Source organism: Capricornis sumatraensis, chromosome 9 (genome assembly GCF_032405125.1).
Source record: "Capricornis sumatraensis isolate serow.1 chromosome 9, serow.2, whole genome shotgun sequence".
Classification (NCBI taxonomy): Eukaryota; Metazoa; Chordata; class Mammalia; order Artiodactyla; family Bovidae; genus Capricornis; species Capricornis sumatraensis.
The window spans coordinates 77492903-77515646 of NC_091077.1; positions in this window are offsets into that span (position 1 = coordinate 77492903).

Here is a 22744-nt window from a genome sequence, read left to right on the forward strand (position 1 = left end):
CTAGTGATATTGATCTGTAGTTTTCTTTTAATGTCTTTGTGAAGATTTGATATCATAATAATAATGACTGTATAAGTCGATAGGGTTTATAGTCCTTTCTTTAGAAAGAAGAGTTTTGTGTAGCATTTGTTTTCTTTCCTAAGTGTCCTGTAGAACTAACCAGTGAAGTCTCCTAAGTCTGGGACAACAAATTCAGTTTCTTTAAAGGATATATATATAGGTTATTTAGATTATTCTTAGGTAAGCTTTGATACTTTATGTTTTTCAGAATATTTGTTCTACTAAGTTGTCAAATTTATTGGCATATTTCCTTATTATCTTTTATGTTTTTCTAGAAGTTCTAGTGATGACATTCATGATATTGGAAATCGTTCACTTATGATATTGATAATTTGAATCTTCTATTTTTATTTAGATCAGTCTAGGAAATGGCAACCCACTTCAGTGTTATTGCCTGGAGAATCCCAGGGACAGGGGAGCCTGGTGGGCTTCCGTCTATGGGGTCGCACAGAGTCGGACACGACTGAAGCAACTTAGCAGCAGCAGCAGCTAGAGGTTTATTAAGTTTATTAATCATATAAAGGGCTTCCCTCATAGCTCAGTTGGTAAAGAATCTGCCTGCAATGTGGGAGACCTGGTTTGATCCCTGAGCTGGGAAGATCCCCTGGAGAAGTATTCTGGCCTGGAGAATTTCATGGACTGTATAGTCCATGGGGTCGCATATAGTCGGACACAACTGAGTGAATTCCACTTTCAATCATATAAAAGAACCAGCTTTTGATTTTACTAATTTTCTCATTTGTTTTCTAGTCCATTGATTTCCAAGTTGATCCTTATTATTTTTTTTCCTACTTTAAGCTTAATTTACTCTTGTTTTTCCAACTTCTTAAGGTAGAAATTCAAATCATTTACTTAAGACCACTCATCTTTTAGTGCTATTGACTGAACATCCCAACATTTTTTGCTATGGTTTCTTCTCATTTTTTTCATTCAAAAATGTTTTTCATTCAAAAATGTTACCCTCTTTGGGTAACTGCTCTGACCCATAGTCTATTTAAAAGTATGTTTTCGAATCCGAAGTATTTCAAGTTTATCTCCAAATATTTATGTCATTAAAAAAATTTAGTTCACATTAGAATAATATTTATGTAACTTAAATACTTTTAAATTTATTATGACCTATATTTATGATCCAGTATATAGTCTCTCTTGGTCTGTTTTCCTTGTGCACTTGAAAAAAATTATACTTTGCTGTTGTTGCATGGAGTGTTCCCCAAAGGTCATGTTAGTTGCCATTAGCTGTCAATTCTTTTATATTCTTACTGGCTTTCTTTTTGCATATATTAAAGACTGAAAGAGTTATATTGAAATCTTTGACTTCAACTATGAATTTCTTTATTTTTTCTTGCTGTTTATTCATTTTTGCTTCAGATATTTTGAAGTCCTCTTATTGGGTACATAAAATTTTTTCACCGTTTTGTCTCCTGAATGCATTGGTGTTTTGCCATTTTTGGGTGAAAAACATTATTTATCAAATCTTTGCTCTGAAATATAATTTGTCTGATACCAAATACCCACTTGGCTTTTTATTTGACTAGTGTGAGCGTTTGTTATCCAATGCTTTGGTTATCCTTTTACTTTACAATTGTAACTTAATGGTTGTATCTTTATATTTGCAGCATCTTTCTTATACAGTTGACCTTTGAACAACATTGATTTGAACTGATTTTGTTCTCTCAGTGTTTCATTTTAGACAATTTTGCAGTTATGCCTTCAAGTTCTTTTGAATTTTTGAGCTATGTGTACTCTGACATTATGTGTCTTTTCTATCATACACACTGTAGTTTTCACTTATAGGATTTACATTAAATTATTTTTTTAATATCTTCCATGTCTATGCTTAATTTTGTGATCATATGGAAGATAATTTTAATAACTATTTTAATGTCATTGTCTGGAGATTAAACAATCATGTCTGTTTTGGGTAAGTTCATTAATTAGTTTAACTACTATATTAGACAGGCAAAGAGTGCCTGAAGAACTATGGATGGAGGTTGATGACGTTGTACAGGAGGTAGTGATCAAGACCATCCCCAAGAATAAGAAATGCAAAAAGGCAAAATGGTAGTCTGAGGAGGTCTTACAAATAGCTGTGAAAAGAAGAGAAGTGAAAGGAAAGGGGGAAAAGGAAAGATATACCTGTATGAATGCAGAGTTCTGAAGAACAGCACAAAGAGATAAGAAACCCTTCCTCAGTGATCAGGGAAAAGAAATACAGGAAATCAATAGAATGGGAAAGAATAGTGATCTCTTCAAGAAAATTGGACATACCAAGGGAAAATTTCATGCAAAGATGGTCACAATAAGGGACAGAAATGGTATGGATCTAACAGAAGCAGAAGACCTTAAGTAGAGGTGGCAAGAATACACAACAGAAATATACAAAAAAGAACTTCATGACCCAGAAAATCATGATGGTGTGATCACCAGCCTAGAGTCAGACATCCTGGAATGTGAAGTCAAGTGGGCCTTAGGAAGCATCACTACGAACAAAGCTAGTGGAGGTGATAGAATTCCAAGTGAGCTATTTCAAATCCTGAAACATGATGCTGTGAAAGTGCTGCACTCAATAAGCCAGCAAATCTAGAAAACTCAGCAGTGGCCACAGGACTGCAAAAGATCAGTTTTCATTCCAATCCCAAAGAAAGACAATGCCAGAGAATGCTCAAACTACCACACAATTGCACTTACCTCACACACTAGCAAAGTAATGTTCAAAATTTTCCAAGCCAGGCTTCAACAGTACATGAACTGTAAACTTTCAGATATACAAGCTGGATTTAGAAAAGGCAGAGGAAGCAGAGATCAAATTGCCAACACCCTCTGGATCATCAAAAAAGCAAGAGAGTTCCAAAAAACACATCTATTTCTGCTTTATTGACTATGCCAAAGCCTTTGACTGCGTGGATCACAATAAACTGTGGAAAATTCTGAAAGAGATGGGAATACCAGACCATCTGGCCTGCCTCTTGAGAAACCTGTATGCAGGTCAGGAAGCAACAGTTAGAACTGGACATGGAACAGACTGGTTCCAAATAGGAAAAGGAGTACGTCAAGGCTGTATATTGTCACCCTGCTTATTTAACTTCTATGCAGAGTACATCATGAGAAACACTGGATTGGAAGAAGCACAAGCTGGAATCAAGATTGCGGGGAGAAATATCAATAACCTCAGATATGCAGATGACACCACCCTTATGGCAGAAAGTGAAGAGGAACTAAAAAGCCTCTTGATGAAAGTGAAAGAGGAGAGTAAAAAGGTTGACTTAAAGTTCAACATTCAGAAAACGAATATCATGGCATCCGGTCCCATCACTACATGGGAAATAGATGGGGAAACAGTGGAAAAAGTGGCTGACTTTATATTTTTGAGCTCCAAAATCACTGCAGATGGTGACTGCAGCCATGAAATTAAAAGAAGCTTACTCCTTGGAAGGAAAGTTATTGCCGACCTAGATAGCATATTGAAAAGCAGAGACATTGCTTTGCCAACAAAGGTCCGTCTAGTCAAGCCTATGGTTTTTCCATGGTCATGTATGGATGTGAGAGTTGGACTGTGAAGAAAGCTGAGCACCAAAGAATTGATGCTTTTGAACTGTGGTATTGGAGAAGACTTTTAAGAGTCCCTTGTACTGCAAAGAGATCCAACCAGTCCATCCTAAATGAAATCAGTCCTGAATATTTATTGGAAGGACTGATGCTTAACCTGAAACTCCAATACTCTGGCCATGTGATGTGAAGAACTGACTCATTGGAAAAAATCCTGGTGCTGGGAAAGGTTGAAGGCAGGAAGAGAAGGGGGTGACAGAAAATGAGATGTGTTGGATGGCATCACCGACTCAATGGACATGAGTTTGAGTAAACTCTGGGAGTTGGTGATGGACAGGGAGTCCTGGCATGCTGCAGTCCATGCGGTCACAAAGAGTCGGACACGATTGAGTGACTACACTGAGCTGAGCTGAACTGAACTATATATGAACCATATTATTATACTTATTTTTGTAATTTTCTTTTTTTCTAGTGAGTTTTGAATGGATATCAGTTTGTGAACTTTATCTTGTTGAGTACTGGCTCTTTTATTTCCCTGTGAATATTATTAAGCTGTGTTTTATGGTAGAGTTATTTTGAACCTTGAGTGTTTGAGTTTTAAGATTTGTTGGGAGACCAGAGTAGTCCTCAGCCTTGGGGTAATTGTTCAACACTACTGTGGCAAGACCCTTCTATTTGCTCTACTCAGTGCCCCATGATCCTGGAACCAGTACTACTGCCAGCCCTGTGTGATGACTCTTTTTAGGTTGTTCTTTCTATAGCCTCAGGTAATTTCCTCTCATGCATTTACTTTACTGATCAGCACTCAGCTGAATGCTTAAAAAGAGCACTGTTGATTCCTGGTGTTCTTTGTGTACATCTCTTTTGGCTCAGATGGTAAAAAATCTGCCTGCAATGCAGGAGATGAGGTTTCAGTCCCTGGGTCAGGAAGATCCCCTGAAGAAGGGATTGGCTACCCACTCCAGAATTCTTGCCTGAAGAATTCCATAGACAGAGGCACTTGCTGGGCTACAGTCCATGGGGTCGCAAAGAGCTGGACACGATTGAGTGAATAACACTATAGAACACTCTACAATGATATTAGTGCCTTATAAAAGAGGCCCAAAAGAGCTTCCTTGCCTCTTCAACCTGAAAAGTGAGGATATAACTCTAAGTCTGTAAACTAAAAGAAAGCTTTCATTTGAACATGCTGATGCCCTGATCTCAGACTTACTGCCTCAGGCAGAAACTGTGAAAAATAAAGTTGTACTGTTTATCAGTCATTCAGTCTGTGCTATTTCGTTTATAGCAGTGCTAACAGACAAAGAGAGCAGTCATGAGCCTTATCTCATTTGTCATCTCGCAGGGACTACAGATCTTGTCTGATATCCAGTAGGTTTAAATTTTTGTTTCATACATTTTGTCAGTTTTTGGTTGTTTCAGTAGAGAATGTAAATTCAGTCCGTGTTATTCCACCTTACTCAAAAGGGAAAGTCCTCTTTTCTTTTCAATTATGAGGTAAACTATGAGAAAGTTTTGCAAAGCTTAAAGCACTATGGATTAATAGGGCAAAAGCTTTCCTTAGTGCTTGGTAATCTCAGGCCCTTTATCACAAATAACCACGGCTTTGTAGGTATCATTCAAAACCATTTCCATACATTTACACGTACACAGCTTCATGTAGAATAATACATTCTGTGTGCATTTTGAAAACAAATGGTGTCATACCTTTCATGCTGTTGAGAAACCTGCTTTTTTATCCAATGATATGAGAAACATTTATATTTCCATTTTTAAAAGTTTACCTCATTCTTTTTATTGCTGGACTTCAAACAACTGTGCTGTGTACAATTCAGACTCATCTGCTGTGTGTAATTTTATAAAACGCTGCTCTGTTTGCAAGCCTGTCTCCTCCTGGTAGACTTCATCGAGGTCAGGTCTCCAACTTGTTTATTTTTGTTCTTTCAAGCTGTAGCACAGTATTTGGCACAGAGGAACTCTCTATAAATGATACGAAAATAATGGATGGGATGAATGTCATGCCCTTCCACCAAAATCTTCCAGAGCAGAATTCACAATTTCAGTGTCTTTTGTGGCTTCTCAGATTGCATATTTCACCAGACAATGAGTACTGTATAAAGGTATACACTGAAATTAACTGTATATTTTTTTCTCTTCAGAGTCTGGCTGAACGTGCCCCCCTGGTGGCTCAGAGGGTAAAGCATCTGCCTGCAATGTGGGAGACCCGGGTTCGATCCCTGGGTTAGGAAGATCCCCTGGAGAAGGGAATGGCAACCCACTCCAGTATTCTTGCCAGGAGATCCCATGGACAGAGCAGCCTGGCAGGCTACAGTCCACGGGGTCGCAAAGAGTCGGACTCAACTGAGCCACTTCACTTCATTCACTTCACTTCACTTCACTTTTCTCCTCATAGCCACAATACTGGGTAGTGGTATTGGTCAACTACTGTTGCATAATAAACTGTCCCAAAGTTCAACAATTTAAACCAACAACCATTTATTCTGTCCTTCTTGTGTGTCGGTGGGCAGAGAAATGGCTTTCTAGGCCAGGGTGGTCCCCGGGGTGGGGGATGGTTGAGTCCAAATATGTTTATGTATTTCTCGTTTTCCTTGGGACAGCATGTCGAACCAGGTGGGTTGTTTTTTACAAAGATGGCAGAGGTGCAGGAGGACAAGCCCGAGTATGTAAGCACATGGCAAGCCTGTTGGCCAAATAAAGTCACATGACTGAGCCCACTGTTAGAGTGGAAGTGTATGATCAATCTCTGGTGTGAAAAACTACAAAATCCCACGGAAGAGGGTATGAATTCTGGTAATGATAAATAATGGAGTCAATAATTCCATTTCTGGCCACACTTGTAGTGACTGGATAAGTGCTAGAGAAAAGCATTTAGGAACACCAACAGCAAAATTTTGATTAAGCCCTTAAAGTAGTGTAGTAGAAGTATGAAGCAAAATCCAAGCCAATTTTTATTTAATCATAGTTTTCTTTCACCCTTCCAACAAATGGTGGATAATGAACATTACAGTCATTTCTAGAGTAATCAACTGTGGTATCCCAAACAGAAGATTATAACTTCAGCTGGAAATTGAGAAGCAGGACAGTTGAAGGCTTAAAAACAACAACAAAAGTTTCATTTAGCCTCAAGTGACACTGTGCAGTAAAGAGAGAGGGTAGGGGCAGGGAAATTAAGAAATTAGCAACATGAACAGAATTGTGTCACAGCAGAAGACCGGACTTGTCATTAGAGTCTTGCCAGAGAGAATGTGAATATCAGAAAATGATACATGAAGGATGGGGGACTGGCCCTGTACTGTAAACACTGAAAGATATATATAATGAAATGGGAAGGTCATAAATCTAGGGAATCAAAACAGTCAAAATGAAGATTTTCCTGTGCTTCACACCAAGAGCCTTATCTTTTGCATGTTTCTCTCTGCAGCTTAAGCCTATGGCATGAGTAATGGAGACAAGTGTAGGGAGTGATGACACCGGGATCTCAGTTTTGTGGCTATTCAGAAATCGGATCCTGGCTGTTCACCCCCAGGATTGTTCTCCCTTGCAGCCACATGGCTGGGTATGCCCCGCCTCTCTTAAGACTGCCAGAGAACACCTGTGGCAGCATCAGTGGCCACATCCAAAAAGCCAAGGTGTAAATTTGTACATTAACATAGCCCTACACCTTCAGCTTAAAGATAAAAAAACACTACGGGAAAATGTCTCCTGGAGTAGCAGTCCTTTTGCAATTGCTCAGCATTTACCTGCAACTTTTCTGTGTTTTTCAAGCAGTTTTCTTTTATTTTCCCTCACATGAAATGACACAGATCTGTAATTCCTCACTCCTTGGTTCAAATCATGTGCCGTTTTCTAGTGACTACTGCTTCATATCTTTATAGATGTGCAGTGCTTAGTCGCTCAGTCATGTCTGACTCTTTGTGACCCCATGAAGTGTAGCCCACCAGGCTCCTCTGTTCATGGGATTTCCCAAGCAAGAATACTGAAGTGGGTTGCATGCCCTCCTCCAGGGGATCGTCCCAACCCAGGGATTGAACCCAGGTCTCCTGCATTACCGGCAGATTCTTTACCATCTGAGCCACCAGGGAAACCCATCTTTATAGAAATGTTTAAATATATATATATATACACACACACACATGGGGCAAAAATATGAACATAACCTTTACAAGATATTCTTTATACCAAATTTAACAGATGAGATTGTATGTATGATCTTAAAATACATTTTGAAAGCATAAATGTAAAAGCAAGATACAACTATCCCACAAGATAAATTGTTCCACAGCTCCTCTCCCTTACTTCAATAAAGGCAAAGTTGCTACAAATTAGAAATTAAATTTATGAAAATATGAATGTGAACAAGACTATAGTCACCATCACTGTTTCTACTTCTCAGGCTGAGAATACATCAGATATGTTTTTGCATTTCTAGTACAAAGGCAGATACCTATTTAAGTACTAGAAGCCACAGGAGCATAATTTTCAAAATCAACAGTGGCATATGTTCCTGAAAATTCTGATTATGGTTGTAGAAAGCCATGGCAGAGTGTTACTGGGAAGTAAAGTGAGTCCTCTTACTTGACTATTTTTCTGGAGTTAATGTAGACATAATTCTTACACTTCCGGTCTCTTCTCTTCACATGCATGAACTGTGGAAGTTTCAACATGTGGGTATATACCTAGATAGTGTGGACTGACACGTGAGCTAATAAGCTCAACCAGACATTAATGCCTCCTGCCCAAATAATTCACGTCAGAGGAAAGCTTTGCCCTTGACCTAGTGAAATGCTTACTGCCGTTTATATCTTACTCACTTCATCTACTCATTCATTCAAATTTGTGCTTATTTAATGAATATCTCACAAGTCATATATTATGATAAATTTTAGGGATTAGAAGAGAATGAGAATAGGGTACTGCTGTTCAGATACTCGTAGTCGAAAGTAGAAGACAGCTATAAAAGAGTTATAAGATGATGAGAAATGTATCAAAACAGAGCCATAAGCAGAGTACTGTGAAAATAAGACAAAAGCAATAATTTTTGCATGTAAGTATGCAGAAAGATTCCACAGAAGAAGGTGGCCCTAGTGCTAAATCTTGAAGGATGAGACAAAATCTGCCAAATATAGATAGAAAAGGAGGATGTGCCAGAGGAAAAGGACCTTTGCAAATTCACTGACTTTCTTCCCCATGTTGCCTGCTCATGGGTGACCTGTAGCCCAGATGTGATTTAAAACACTGACTGGGTACTTATTATTAATATTTTTTATAGAAACTATCCCTTCTGTGTCCTAAATAAAGCTATGAAATAAGTTAAGCAGCATAGAACAGAACCTGAACTGGATTTTTTTTCAAAATTTTGTTCTCATGCAAATAGCAAACACTTGTCTTTTTAAACATATTATCATTTTTCTTTTGATTTAAGTCTGTGTGCAATCATGTAAAAAATTATTATAATTCATACAGATAGTGGCATTCTGAAGCATGTACAAGTAGACAAGAATTGCAAATTCGCTAATTTGGCTTTGCATTGAATCCCATGTTATTGTGTAGCTTTGAGGGGAAGAGAGTAGAGAGGTGGACATCTTTTTTTGTTAAAAAGCAGGCTTTTATTTCATTGCAAATAGGGTCAGCAGGTGCTTCCAGAGCAGGAGTTCTCTTTTATTGAAGGACCCTTTAAATTTTTTCCATATTTCCTATTTGTCCTATTATGCTATGCTTCCATTAAAAATAATAGAAATAGAAGGTATAGCTATAATTTTTGTCAATCATCTTAGCCAGCTCCCCAAAGAGGAATGACAGTAATCTGTGTGTATTTTTAAAGGGCAAAAATAAATGACCCTAGATTTGATTGTACCCTTTTTGCTAGTTAAATTTGTCTTGGTGCTCAAACATTATCCTCTTACCTAAATTGGGAATAAGCACCTCTTCCTCTCTCTCTCTCTCTTTTTTAATCTTATCTTTCTATACCCCATCTATTGCATTTATTCAATATTTTTTATCTCTCCCTGTCATTTTAATACATAACATTTTGTCTGCCCAAACTGTAAGACCTCTCTTTTAATCAGACTTCCAATACCGGTCTTCCTTGGCTAGCTCTATCCCTTTGACACTTGAGATCAGCAGGTCAATTCAAGAGCATTGCAACTTTAACTCTCTGCCATTTCTTCAGAGTCATAATTGGATATCTTAGTTGGCAGCCATATGTGTGATTCCACTAATTATCAGCTATATGACCTTGATCAAGACCGTCATGGCAGGAGTCCATCATAAAAGTCTACCATTAATATCTTGCCATCTAATTGATCTCTCCCTACTATATTCCTTACCTTCCTTACTTTTACTCCCAGATATAGTGCTTTTTTCATATGGGCCACTAAATCACAGCATAGTTCATTCCGATAGTCTTCTAATCAAATTTAGCCTTCCAGTGGCAACCCACTCCAGTGTTCTTGCCTGGAGAATCCCAGGGACAGAGGAGCCTGGTGGGCTGCTGTCTATGGGGTCGCACAGAGTCAGACACGACTGAAGCAACTCAGCAGCAGCAGCAGCAGCAGCCTCAAATATCTGTCTCTCTCTCTGTTCCTCTCTCTTACTCCTGACTCTATTTTTATTATTTTATCTTTATATACATACAGCTTTAAAGTATAGTGTATTTACTTAGATGATTATGCACGCAAATCCAGGTTTCTTCACTTTTATTCATTTTCTTTTTTTACTTAAGATGCTTTGTTGTTTCAAGTTTGCTATAGTTCCTACTGTTCACTTCTGTTTCCCAACACCTCATTGTTGTTGTTGTTGTTCAGTTGTGTCTGACTCTTTGTGACCCCGTGGACTGCAGCATGCCAGGTTCCCCTGTTCTTCACATCTCCCAGAGTTTGCTCAAATTCATGTCCGTTCAGTCAGTGATGCCATCCAACCATCTTGTCCTCTGTCGTTCCATTCTCCTCCTGCTCTCAATCTTTCCCAGCATCAGGCTCTTTTCCAATGAGTTGGCTTTTCTCATCAGGTGGCCAAAGTACTGGAGCTTCAGCTTCAGCATCTGTCCTTCCAATGAATAGCCAAAGCTGATTTCCTTTAGGATTGACCAGTTTGATCTCTTTGTTGTCCAAGCAACTCTCAAGAGTCTCCTCCAGCACCACTTTTTGAAAGCATCAATTCTTTGGTGCTCAGCTTCTTCATGGTCCAACTCTCACATCCATACACGACTATTGGAAACACCATAGTTTTGACCATACCCACCTTCATCAACAAAGTGACGTCTCTGCTTTTTAATACACTGTCTAGGTTTGTCATAGTTTTTCTTCCAAGGAGTCTTTTAATTTTAAGGCTGCAGTCACTGTCCACAGTGGCTTTGGAAGCAAAGAAAATAAAATCTGTCACTGTTTCCATTGTTTCCCCTTCTATTTGCCATGAAGTGATGGGACCAGATACCGTGATTTTAGTTTTTTGAATGTTGAGTTTTAAGCCAGTTTTTCACCCTCTTCTTTCACCCTCATCAGGAGGCTTTTTAGTTCCTCTTCACTTTCTGCCATTAGGATGGTGTCATCTGCATATCTGGAGAAGGCAATGGCAACCCACTCCAATACTCTTGCCTGGAGAATCCCATGGACAGAACAGCCTGGTGAGCTACAGTCCATGGGGTTGCAAAGAGTTGGACACGACTGAGAGACTTCACTTTTACTTTTCACTTTCATGCACTGGAGAAGTAAATGGCAACCCACTCCAGTATTCTTGCCTAGAGAATCCCAGGGGTGGAGGTGCCTGGTGGGCTACCATCTATGGGGTCACACAGAGTCAGACATGACTGACGCAACTTAGCAGCAGCAGCAGCAACATCTGCATATGAGGTTTTTGATACTTCTCCCAGCAATCTTGATTCCAGTTGGAGCTTCACTCAGCCCGGTGTTTTGCATAATGTACTCTGCATATAAGTTAAATAAGCAGGGTGATAATATATAGCCTTGACACACTCCTTTCCCAATTTTGAACCAGTCTGTTCCGTGCCTGGTTCTAGCTGTTGCTTCTTGACTTGCATACCGGTTTCTCAGGAGGCAGGTAAGGTGTTCTGGTATTTCAATCTCTTTTATACCTAGTTGCCATTTATAAACTCACTTATGGTGTTATTTTCTCTTGTGCCTCTCAGCCTTCTTTTACTGATATGTTGCCTGCTTGATCTCAGTAGAGATTTATGTTTCTGGCCCTTAACATAAATTTACTTATAGCCACAAACAAGAGAGGATTCATTCTTAGAAATCTGATGCCTAATAGTTAAGTAATTTTCCCAAGGTCTTATTACCTAATTCCCAGTTTTAAAAAACGAACAGAACCCATCACATTTGTTCATTATTATCTCATGGTTTTATTGGATCAAGAATTTGAACCCAACTAAACTGGGTATCCTCCAATTCAGTGTCTTCCAAGAAGCTCAGTCAGGTGACAGCCAGTGCTGGAGACTTATCGAAGGCTTGACTGAAGAAGGATCTCCTTCGAAGTTTATATGGTTGATGCCAAGATTTAGTAGCTAGTAAGCTGTCAGACTGAGGCTGTCTTTCTCTGTGGCTATCTACAGAAAGCCACGTGGTTTCCCCAAGGGCCTTTTCACAGGGCAGTTCACAATATGACATCACATCATCAGACAGCAAGGGAAGCTGTTCAAACCAGGTGTCTAGACTTCAGTTTTATCTCCTTTTCCTCCTAGAGTCAGTTAGTCATTATGTCCTACTAATTCTTTTCTTTTTTTTTGGAGTTTTTAAATTGAATTTCAATTAACTTACTATATTATATTAACTTCAGGTGTGTAACAGTGATTTAATAATTTCTACATTACAAAATGATCACCATGATAAGTTTAGTTGCCATCTGTTACCATAGGAAATTATTGAAATGTTATTGACTGTATCTCTTATGCTGTACATTGCATCCCTGTCACTTATTTATTTTAAAACTGAGTTTGTGCCTCTTAATCTCCCTTACCTACTTCCATTTATCCCCTACCCCACATCTGCTCCTCTGGCAACTATCAGTTCCTTCTCTGTTTAAATGAATCTCTGTCTCTTTCACTACATTTGTTTGTTTTTAGATTTCATGTACTAGTCAAATCATAAAGGATTTTTCTTTCTCCATTTGATTTATTTCACTTAGCATAATACACTCTAGGTCTATCTACATTGTCCCAAATGGAAAAATATCAAACTTTATTTTATGGGTGAATAACATTCCAGTGTGTGTGTGTGCGCACATATACATCACATCTTCTTCATCTTTGTATCTCTCGATGAACACTTACTTCAGTGCCTTGGCTATTGTAAATAATGCTATAGTGAACATATGTGTGTGTGATCAGTTGTGTCTGACTCTTTGAGACCCTATGGACTGTAGCCCACTATGCTCCTCTGGGATTCTCCGGGCAAAAATACTGGAGTGTGTTGCCATTTCCTTCTCCAGGGTTTTTCCCAACCCAGGGATCAAATCCACATCAGGCAGATTCTTTACAATCTGAGCCACCAGGGAAGCCCCTAGAATACAAATATATATATAAGAAGCCAGTAGAGTATAAGTTGTATGAAAGCTGGAGCATGTCTTGTTCATTTTGATATTTCTTGTTCTTAATAAATAGTATTTTATAATTTTGTTGAATGAATTATTGAATAAATAGTAAAATCCAGTGCTTGGTAAAAATTAATTTAAAGAGAAAAAAAATAGAAGTAGAGACCTGGTCCCTACCAATCAATAGCTATTTAAATTCGAGAAAATAATTCCTAAGGAATGTGTATGCTTCTCTGATTTATGTGGTAGCTTAGTTATGCTTGTGTTAAGAATGCAAAAAGAAGCAGTGTATCATTCACTGATAGTGCTTGTTGTAATAGTTTCTCTTCTGGGTAGGAAGAGTTTCTACATAAACATTCAAAGGATTGTAATCACTATCCAGAGAGCGAATCCTCTGCCCTGACAGTTGGAAAATGACTTTATACGCTGACAGCCCCACAGGATGGAAAATGCAATAGCTTTGCTACTACTGTGTAATGTTGCTAAGCTTAATTGACTGCACCCATAAATAGTGAGAGAAAGTGAGAGTGTGTAATCCATACCACACTTAAATTCTTATGTGGGGCCAACTTGAAGACATCTCAGGGAATCTCTCTAGTATAAGCCATTGGTTGTTTGGATTTTAGAGTTTCACTGTTCATAGCAACCCCAACTCAGTTTCATTCACTTGCTCGCCACGATTTCTTAAGCCTAGTATTGTTATGATTTCACACATACTTCCCTTTTCTTAAAAAAATAAATGTTGTCTTTATGGGCTGTTACACCTTATTGCCATAATTACCTTCCTACTCCTGTCTTATTTCTGCATCCTTGACTCCAAAACAACTTTGTTAAAGACATCAATGATTTCCACACTGAAAATCCAAAGAACACTTTTAAGCAAAATTGTCTTATTGGAGTATAGTTGATTTAAAATGGTGTGTTAATTTCTGCTGTACAGCAAAGAAACTCAATTAAATATATAATATATGCATATATAGTATATATATACACATATTATACATATATAATATATATGCATAATACATATATATTTATGCATATTACATATATGCATAAATGAATTGCTTTGCTGTATAGCAAGAGTTAGCACACAGTTGTAAATCAACTATACTCTCCCTATATATGTAAATATACTTACAGAAGATATATGTATAATTGAATTCTTTTCCTTTTCTTTGAAAAGACTACAGTAAACATATATACATGTTATATATACAGTACATATATATATATACTATCTTTCATATTCTTTTCCATTGGGATTTATCCCAGGATATTGACGATAGCTTCCTGTGCTGTACAGTACGACCGTGTAAAGAATACTTCTTAGTCCTCATCTTACTTAACATCTCACCACATTCAACATAGTCAGCCATGCCTTCTTCTTGAAGACACTCTTAGCTTACACCTTACTACAGTTTCCTGTTTTTGTTTTCCTTCTGCTCTGACCTCTGCTTCTCAGCCTCCTTCACAAGGTACTCTCTCTGTTGTTGTTTGGTCACTAAATCATGTACAGCTCTTTTGTGACCCCATGGACTGTAGCCCATCAGGCTTCTCTGTCCATGGGATTTTCCAGGCAAGAATACTGAAGTGGGTTGCCATTTCCTTCTGCAGGATATCTTCCCAAACCATAGATCAAACCTATGTTTCCTGCATTGGCAGGCAGATTCTTTACCACTGAGACATTCTGAAATATCAAAGTTGTTCTCTCTATATAAACTTTCCCTAGATGGTATTCCACACTCATAACTTCAGTTCAGTTCAGTCACTCAGTCATGCCCGACTCTTTGCGACCCCATGAATTGCAGCATGCCAGGCTTCCCTGTCCATCATCAACTCCCAGAGTTCACTCAAACTCATGTCCATCGAGTCAGTGATGCCATCCAGCCATCTTGTCCTCCTTCATCCCCTTCTCCTCCTGCCCCCAATCCCTCCCAGCATCAGAGTCTTTTCCAATGGGTCAACTCTTCGCATGAGATGGCTAAAGTATTGGAGTTTCAGCTTCAGCATCAGTCCTTCCAGTGAACACCCAGGACTGATCTCCTTTAGGATGGACTGGTTGGATCTCCATGCAGTCCAAGGGACTCTCAAGAGTCTTCTCCAACACCACAGTTAAAAAGCATCAATTCTACAGTGCTCAGCTTTCTTCACAGTCCAACTCTCATATCCATACATGACCACTGGAAAAACCATAGCCTTGACTAGATGGATGTTTGCTGGCAAAGCAATGTCTCGGCTTTTCAATATGTTATCTAGGTTGGTCATAACTTTCCTTCCAAGGAGTAGGCGTCTTTTAATTTCATGGCTGCAATCACCATCTGCAGTGATTTTGGAGCCCCCAAAAATGAAGTCAGCCACTTTTCCCACTGTTTCCCCATCTATTTCCAATGAAGTGATGGGACCAGATGCCATGATCTTCATTTTCTGAATGTTGAGCTTTAAGCCAACTTTTTCATTCTCCTCTTTCTCTTTCATCAAGAGGCTTTTTAGTTCCTGTTCACTTTTTCCCATAAGGGTGGTGTCATCTGCATATCTGAGGTTATTGATATTTCTCCTGGCAATCTTGATTCCAGCTTGTACTTCTTCCAACCCAGCGTTTCTCATGATGTATTCTGCATATAAGTTAAATAATCAGGCCTTGACAATACTCCAATATACAGCCTTGATATACTCCTTTTGCTATTTGGAACCAGTCTGTTGTTCCATGTCCAGTTCTAACTGTTGCTTCCTGACCTGCATATAGGTTCTCAAGAGGCAGGCCAGATGTTCTGGTATTCCCATCTCTTTCAGAATTTTCCACAGTTTATTGTGATCCACACAGTCAAAGGCATCGGCACAGTCAATAAAGCAGAAATAGATGTTTTTCTGGAACTCTCTTGCTTTTTCCATGGTCCAGCGGATGTTGGCAGTTTGATCTCTGGTTCCTCTGCCTTTTCTAAATCCAGCTTAAACATCTGGAAGTTCACGGTTCACGTACTGCTGAGGCCTGGCTTAGAGAATTTTGAGCATTACTTTACTAGCGTGTGAGATGAGTGCAATTGTGCGGTAGTTTGAGCATTGTTTGGCATTACCTTTTTTTGATATTGGAATGAAGACTGATCTTTTCCAGTCCTGTGGCCACTGCTGAGTTTTCCAGATTTGCTGGCATATTGAGTGCAGCACTTTCACAGCATCATCTTCCAGGATTTGAAATAGCTCATCTGGATTTCCACCACCTCCACTAGCTTTGTTCATAGTGATGCTTTCTAAGGCCCACATGACTTCACACTCCAGGATGTCTGGCTCTAGGTGAGTGATCACACCATTGTGATTATCTTTTCAGTTCTGTGTATTCTTGCCACCTCTTCTTAATATCTTCTGCTTCTGTTAGGTCCAGACCGTTTCTGTCCTTTATCAAGCTCATCTTTGCATGAAATGTTCCCTTGGTATCTCTAATTTTCTTGAAGAGATCTCTAGTCTTTCCCATTCTGTTGTTTTCCTCTATTTCTTTGCATTGATCACTGAAGAAGGCTTTCTTATCTCTCCTTGCTATTCTCTGGAACTCTTCATTCAGATGCTTATATCTTTCCTTTCCTCCTTTGCTTTACACTTCTCTTCTTTTCACAGCTATTTGTAAGGCCTCCCCAGACAGCCGTTTTGCTTTTTTGCATTACTTTTCCATGGGGATGGTCTTGATCCCTGTCTCCTGTACAATGTCACGAACCTCAGTCCATAGTTCATCAGGCACTTTGTCTTTCAGATATAGTCTCAGAAATCTATTTCTCAGTTCCCTGTATAATCATAAGGGATTTGATTTAGGTTATACCTGAATGGCCTAGTGGTTTTCCCCACTTTCTTCAATTTAAGTCTGAATTTGGCAATAAGGAGTTCATGATCTGAGCCACAGTCAGCTCCTGGTCTTGTTTTTGATGACTGTATAGAGAGAGCTTCTCCATCTTTGGCTGCAAAGAATACAATCTATCTGATTTTGGTGTTGACCATCTGGTGATGTCCATGTGTAGAGTCTTCTCTTGTGTTGTTGGAAGAGGGTGTTTGCTATGACCAGTGCATTTTCTTGGCAAAACTCTATTAGCCTTTGCCCTGCTTCATTCCGTATTCCAAGGCCAAATTTGCTGTTACTCCAGGTGTTTCTTGACTTCCTACTTTTGCATTCCAATCCCCTATCATGAAAATAACATCTTTTTTGGGTGTTAGTTCTAAAAGGTCTTGTAGGTCTTCATAGAACCCTTCAACTTCAGCTTCTTCAGCATTACTGGTTGGGGCATAGGCTTGAATTACCATGATGCTGAAAAGTTTGCCTTGAAAACGAACAGAAATCATTCTGTCATTTTTGAGATTGCATCCAAGTACTGCATTTCAGACTCTTTTGTTGACCATGATGGCTACTCCATTTCTTCTAAAGAATTCCTGCCCACAGTAGTAGATATAATGGTCATCTGAGTTAAATTCACCCATCCCAGTCCACTTTAGTTCACTGATTCTAAAAATGTCAATGTTCACTCTTTCCATCTCCTGTTTGACTACTTCCTATTTGCCTTGATTCATGGACCTGACATTCCAGGTTCCTATGCAATATTGCTCTTTACAGCATTGGACCTTGCTTCTATCACCAGTCACATCTACAACTGGGTATTGTTTTTGCTTTGGCTCCATCCTTTCATTCTTTCTGGAGTTATTTCTCCATGATCTCCAGTAGCATATTGGGCACCTACCTACCCAGGGAGTATCTCTTTCAGTATCCTATCATTTTGCCTTTTCATATTGTTCATGGGGTTCTCAAGGCAAGAATACTGAAGCAGTTTGCCATTCTCTTCTCCAGTGGGCCACATTCTGTCAAAGAATAACTTAATGTCTTTCAAATAGTCATATTTACCATTTCCTATCACTCACTCTTATCTCTCCTCTGAGAGACTGGTTTATAGATCTAATGCCTTCTAAACAACTCTGCTTGAATTTCTTTTATGTTTCTCAAATTTAAAATGTCCAAAATTTCATTATTGAATTTTAACCTCCTAAATTCATTAACACTTGATATTTTTTCTCTCCCTTGCCCTAACTTGTAAATTTCTGCCAGCATCTAATTCCTAGCTGCGTTATTTACTCTTCTGTCTGATTCATCATCATTTCTGTTTCTGGACTTTTAACCATGGCTAGTTATCAGCCTGAAGTGTTATTCTCCTTCTTCATTCAGATAATTCCTATTCATCAGAAACTCTTAATTTCAATATGCTTTTTTTGGAGACCTTCCCATACCTTTCTGTCCCACTGGTATTTTCTCAGAGCATTTATCCAGTTCTTTGTAGCACTTAATGTGATTTGTAATTCTGCATTTATATGAATGCTATTATATGTTATCTTCTTTACTTCATTTACCTTTTCTTCTCTTTACTGTCTTTTAAATTTGACTTTATAAACCTAGACAATTTGGAAGAGTGATATCTCATGGATTACTAAGTTATATAACTCTGTCTTAAAAGATATAGAAACTAATTCTCTGTATTGATTAAATCATTAAATTATTCATTTAATCAATTCTTGAGCTCCTACTGTGTACTTTCATAGTCTGAATCTTGGATCCTACCACTTATTTTCTGAATTATCATGAAAAATTAATTCATTTTTCAGTTTCCTTTTCTCTTAAAATGGGTGAAAATTGTGGCTAAATTATAAGAATACTTTGAGAAATAAATGAGTTATTACATGCAAAAATGACTCACACATTATGAATTCCATGTAAATATTAGCTAGCCTTATTTTTATATTATCATTAATTATTCATTTCTTTTTGAGGCAATGAGTTGTATAATGTTAAAATACATTTTGTATCTTCACATAGCTTATATCTTAGTATAGGGCAAACTATGATTGTTTGACCAAGTCTGGCCCACTGACCATTTTTGTAAATAAAGTTTTACTGGAATACAACTAGCTCATTTCTTTATACTTTGTCTAAAGCTGCTTTATGCTGTAATTATGACTTTAAATAGTCACTACAGAGATTGTATGCCCCACAAAGCAGAAAATGTGTGCCATTTTTTCTCTTCACCGAAAATGTTTCCTGAACGCTCTTCAAATGCAGATACATTCACTTTCTTTAGTAGGTAGCCTAGATGGTGAAAAAACCCAGTGGGCTCATGAAGATTAGGATTAATATTCTAATTTTTGTATCCTACCATTTTCTTTTTGCATGGTTTTAGCAGGCCGCTTATCTCTGTAAACATGTTTCCTTGATTCTAAAAAGGGCTCAGTGTCTATTCGGATGTGTCCTTACAGAATTAAATAGTAAAATGTATATATAGTGCCTGGAATCTGGGTACTCAATAAAAATATTCCTCTTTCTTTTTAGAGGAATCCAAAAAAAGGATTTATACTGATCTCAAGTATTAACATTTATCACTACTTCACAACTACATGAAATAATTTAAGGACAGAAGTTGAAAAAATCATGGGGACAATGTTCCACTAGAAGAAAAATAGTTTTTAACTGCAGTGAATGCAAAGGAAAGATGTGTTAAAGTCTAGTGCTATTAATATGTTATTATCTTAGTCTTGTTTTAAATTTGTCATAGTTAAGTTGCAGGTTTAAATCCTTTATATGCTGAAGATTATTCACTTCTAATAAGTTTCCAAGGTGCTTCTTGTGCAAAACCAACTGAAATTATTGACTAAACTAAATTACTTAGAAAGAACATTCTGGTTCTCTATGAGGGAAATAATTTGTTTTTTAAAGGTGCCTTTTTAATAATAGCTTAAAACAATAAATCTATGAAGAATTGTTTGTGTGTGGTTTTTTTTTCCTCACAGTAGTTAACCCATCAGTAACATTACTTACACAATTCCATTTTAAAAAATGACTTTTGAAAGATGCCATATAAAATTAAATTTTAATGAGGGATAATAAATGGTGATACTTTTCACAGGAGGAAACACAATGCTTGCCTGGAGCCTTTCCTGCATGTCATCCACTTTAGCCCTCTGTTATTGCGGCTTCCCTTTCATTATTTTCAAGGGAAGATGATGGGATAGCACACTTTGTAAAACCAAAACCAGCTTTAGTATTACGCTTACCAAAGGCAATCTTCTTCTCTGGCTAATAGGCAGATGGACCTCCCTTACTTTAGTGATGATTCTTTTGTAGAAAGCTGCTTGGTTCCTCCACAATGATGGTTTAAGGTATTTAAGTACTCCTTTGATTATATGATCTGATGAAAAACTAAATCTTCATGACTGGACTCAAAAAAGTATTTGCAGTAGATGGGAATTTTAGCATTTTGTGGCAAAGATAGAAAGTCCCTACAATGGTCATTTGGCAACCAATCAAATTGAGTCTAGGAAGAGAAAAACATAAGGACTAAGGATAAAATAATCATATTATATCTGCAAATAGCTGTTTGACTGCCTTAATAAAATAAGAATGCTCACCAATGCTTCTTAGTCCAATATAAGCAGTCTGTTGTTAACCCTCTGGGCCACTCAAGTTCGTTGTCCCATTTACTAAATGAGAAAAATTTATCATAGACATACAATAATCTTGGCAAACATACTTATTAATTTATTGTTTCTAGCTTAAATTTCAAAAAATTATGACACTTCCTGCTTTTATATGATGCCACCCTCGCAATATTTTTTTGCCCTGAGGATCCTATTAGCAGAGAGCTGAGCAATTCGGTTTCATTGGAAATAAATTATGTCTCCGTTCTTAAAATACAAGTATTGAAGGACTGTAAAGATTAGAAATGCATTTGAAGCCCCATCACTTGAAAGTTTTTTGGTTTTTTTTTCCCCCTTGATGTATAGAGCTTCTGGTGTTAATGTAAAACAACATATCTTTTGAAAAGTTAAGAGGCAAGTCACCTTAAAGGAACCCTGACCAGGATTACAAAGGATGTACAAAATGAAACACATTATCGTGGAGGGCGGGGATGTTTGGTTCCTCAGAAGCTGTTTGCAAGACAGGCTGCTTTTGTATTACAGAGTGGGGAGGTGACTCAGCTAGTCACCCTCTGTTTCAAAATGATTAGAAAACTGCAATTCCCAAGAAACATGATGTGATTTCTCACTTTCCTCACCAAGGGTCTGAGGATGAAATGACACCTTTAATTATGAAGGACTGTTGGTACCACTCTGGTAACAAGCTGCTAGAAATGAAACCCTTAATTGCCTCAGAATCATGTATTTCATGTAAATGCATTTTAATCTTAGGTACAGTCGTTGGTCCAGCTTTCATTATTTTTCCCTGTTAGCATATGATAGAAGGAAGTAGTTGTGCCAACTTCTTATTTTGCTGCTATTTTATTGTCAGTTTTGCCCAATGACTAAGGAGCTAGTGTGTCTTTTCCAGCAATAACTTGTTATTTTAATAGCAGCAGGGCCCCATGGTGGTGTTCAACTTTGACTTAAATAAAATTGTAATTAGAAAAACGATGACTCTCATGTTTTAACATAACTTGATCTTTAGTTATTTCTCATAATTATATCAAATTGCAGTAGATATCAAACCATTTTGTCTGATTAATTATTTTTAAAGCATTGCTGATAAGCAGAATCCATTTATCAGCTCCATATGCTTACATTCTTAAAATTAACTCTGTATGATCTGAATATTTACTTAGCTATTTCTCTTCTCCCCACCCTTGCCCCCTTTCTGTTCATTTTGAAAGATAAAAGTAAATGCTAATTTTGTGAAGTTCCCAGTATTACACTTTTCTTAGAACATATTGAATTTGGCTAGCTGATTGTTTCTTCCGAATTAATGTAGACATATTTAGAGATTCAACAATTAAAGAAATAAACAATAATTAAGGAATTGTGAGTAAACCAGAGAGAGGAGTTGACCTAAGTAAATAAAGGGCGAAATTTGTGAATTCTCTTTCCAATGTAATTAAAGATATTTTTGAATTTCAAAATGAAATATAGATTAAAAAGCTGTATTTAACTCAAAATCTAAAAACTGATGGATTCTGAAGGAAAAGGGAACAGACTAGGTTTGTTGAACAGATGTATATTGACCGGTTTGGTCTGTAACAGGTAAAGTGCTATGGTAGTGATAGCAAGCATTAAATCATTTTTCAGAGGAAACTTCTGGATGTTGTGGATATACTTATGGCATAGATTGTCATGATGGTTTCATGAGGGCATACTTATTTCCAAGTTTATCAAGTTGTATACGTACATTAACTATGTATGCTTTTCATATGCCAGATATGCTTAAATAAAATGGTTTTAAAAGAATCAATTTCAGCAACCTGTCAAAGATTAAAAAAAAAAAAGAAGAAGAAGAAGAAAACAGACCTGCTATTCAGTAGTTAATTTTTGAAGAATTGTACTCTGGATTAAATTATATAACTGGTAGGTACACTAACAATGAGTGCTTCTGCCTTTTTCTTTCTTTAGAAATGAGGACTGAATGAAGTCAGGAATTACTGGAAAGGAGGTCAGGGTAAGTCATATCATATTTATTTCTTACTTTTGAAGTGTGCAGAATACATTGTATAAAACTTGTTCAGAAACTCTCTGGGGTTCATGTCTCAGATAAATTAGACAAATTGAGTCTTTCAGGGGGACA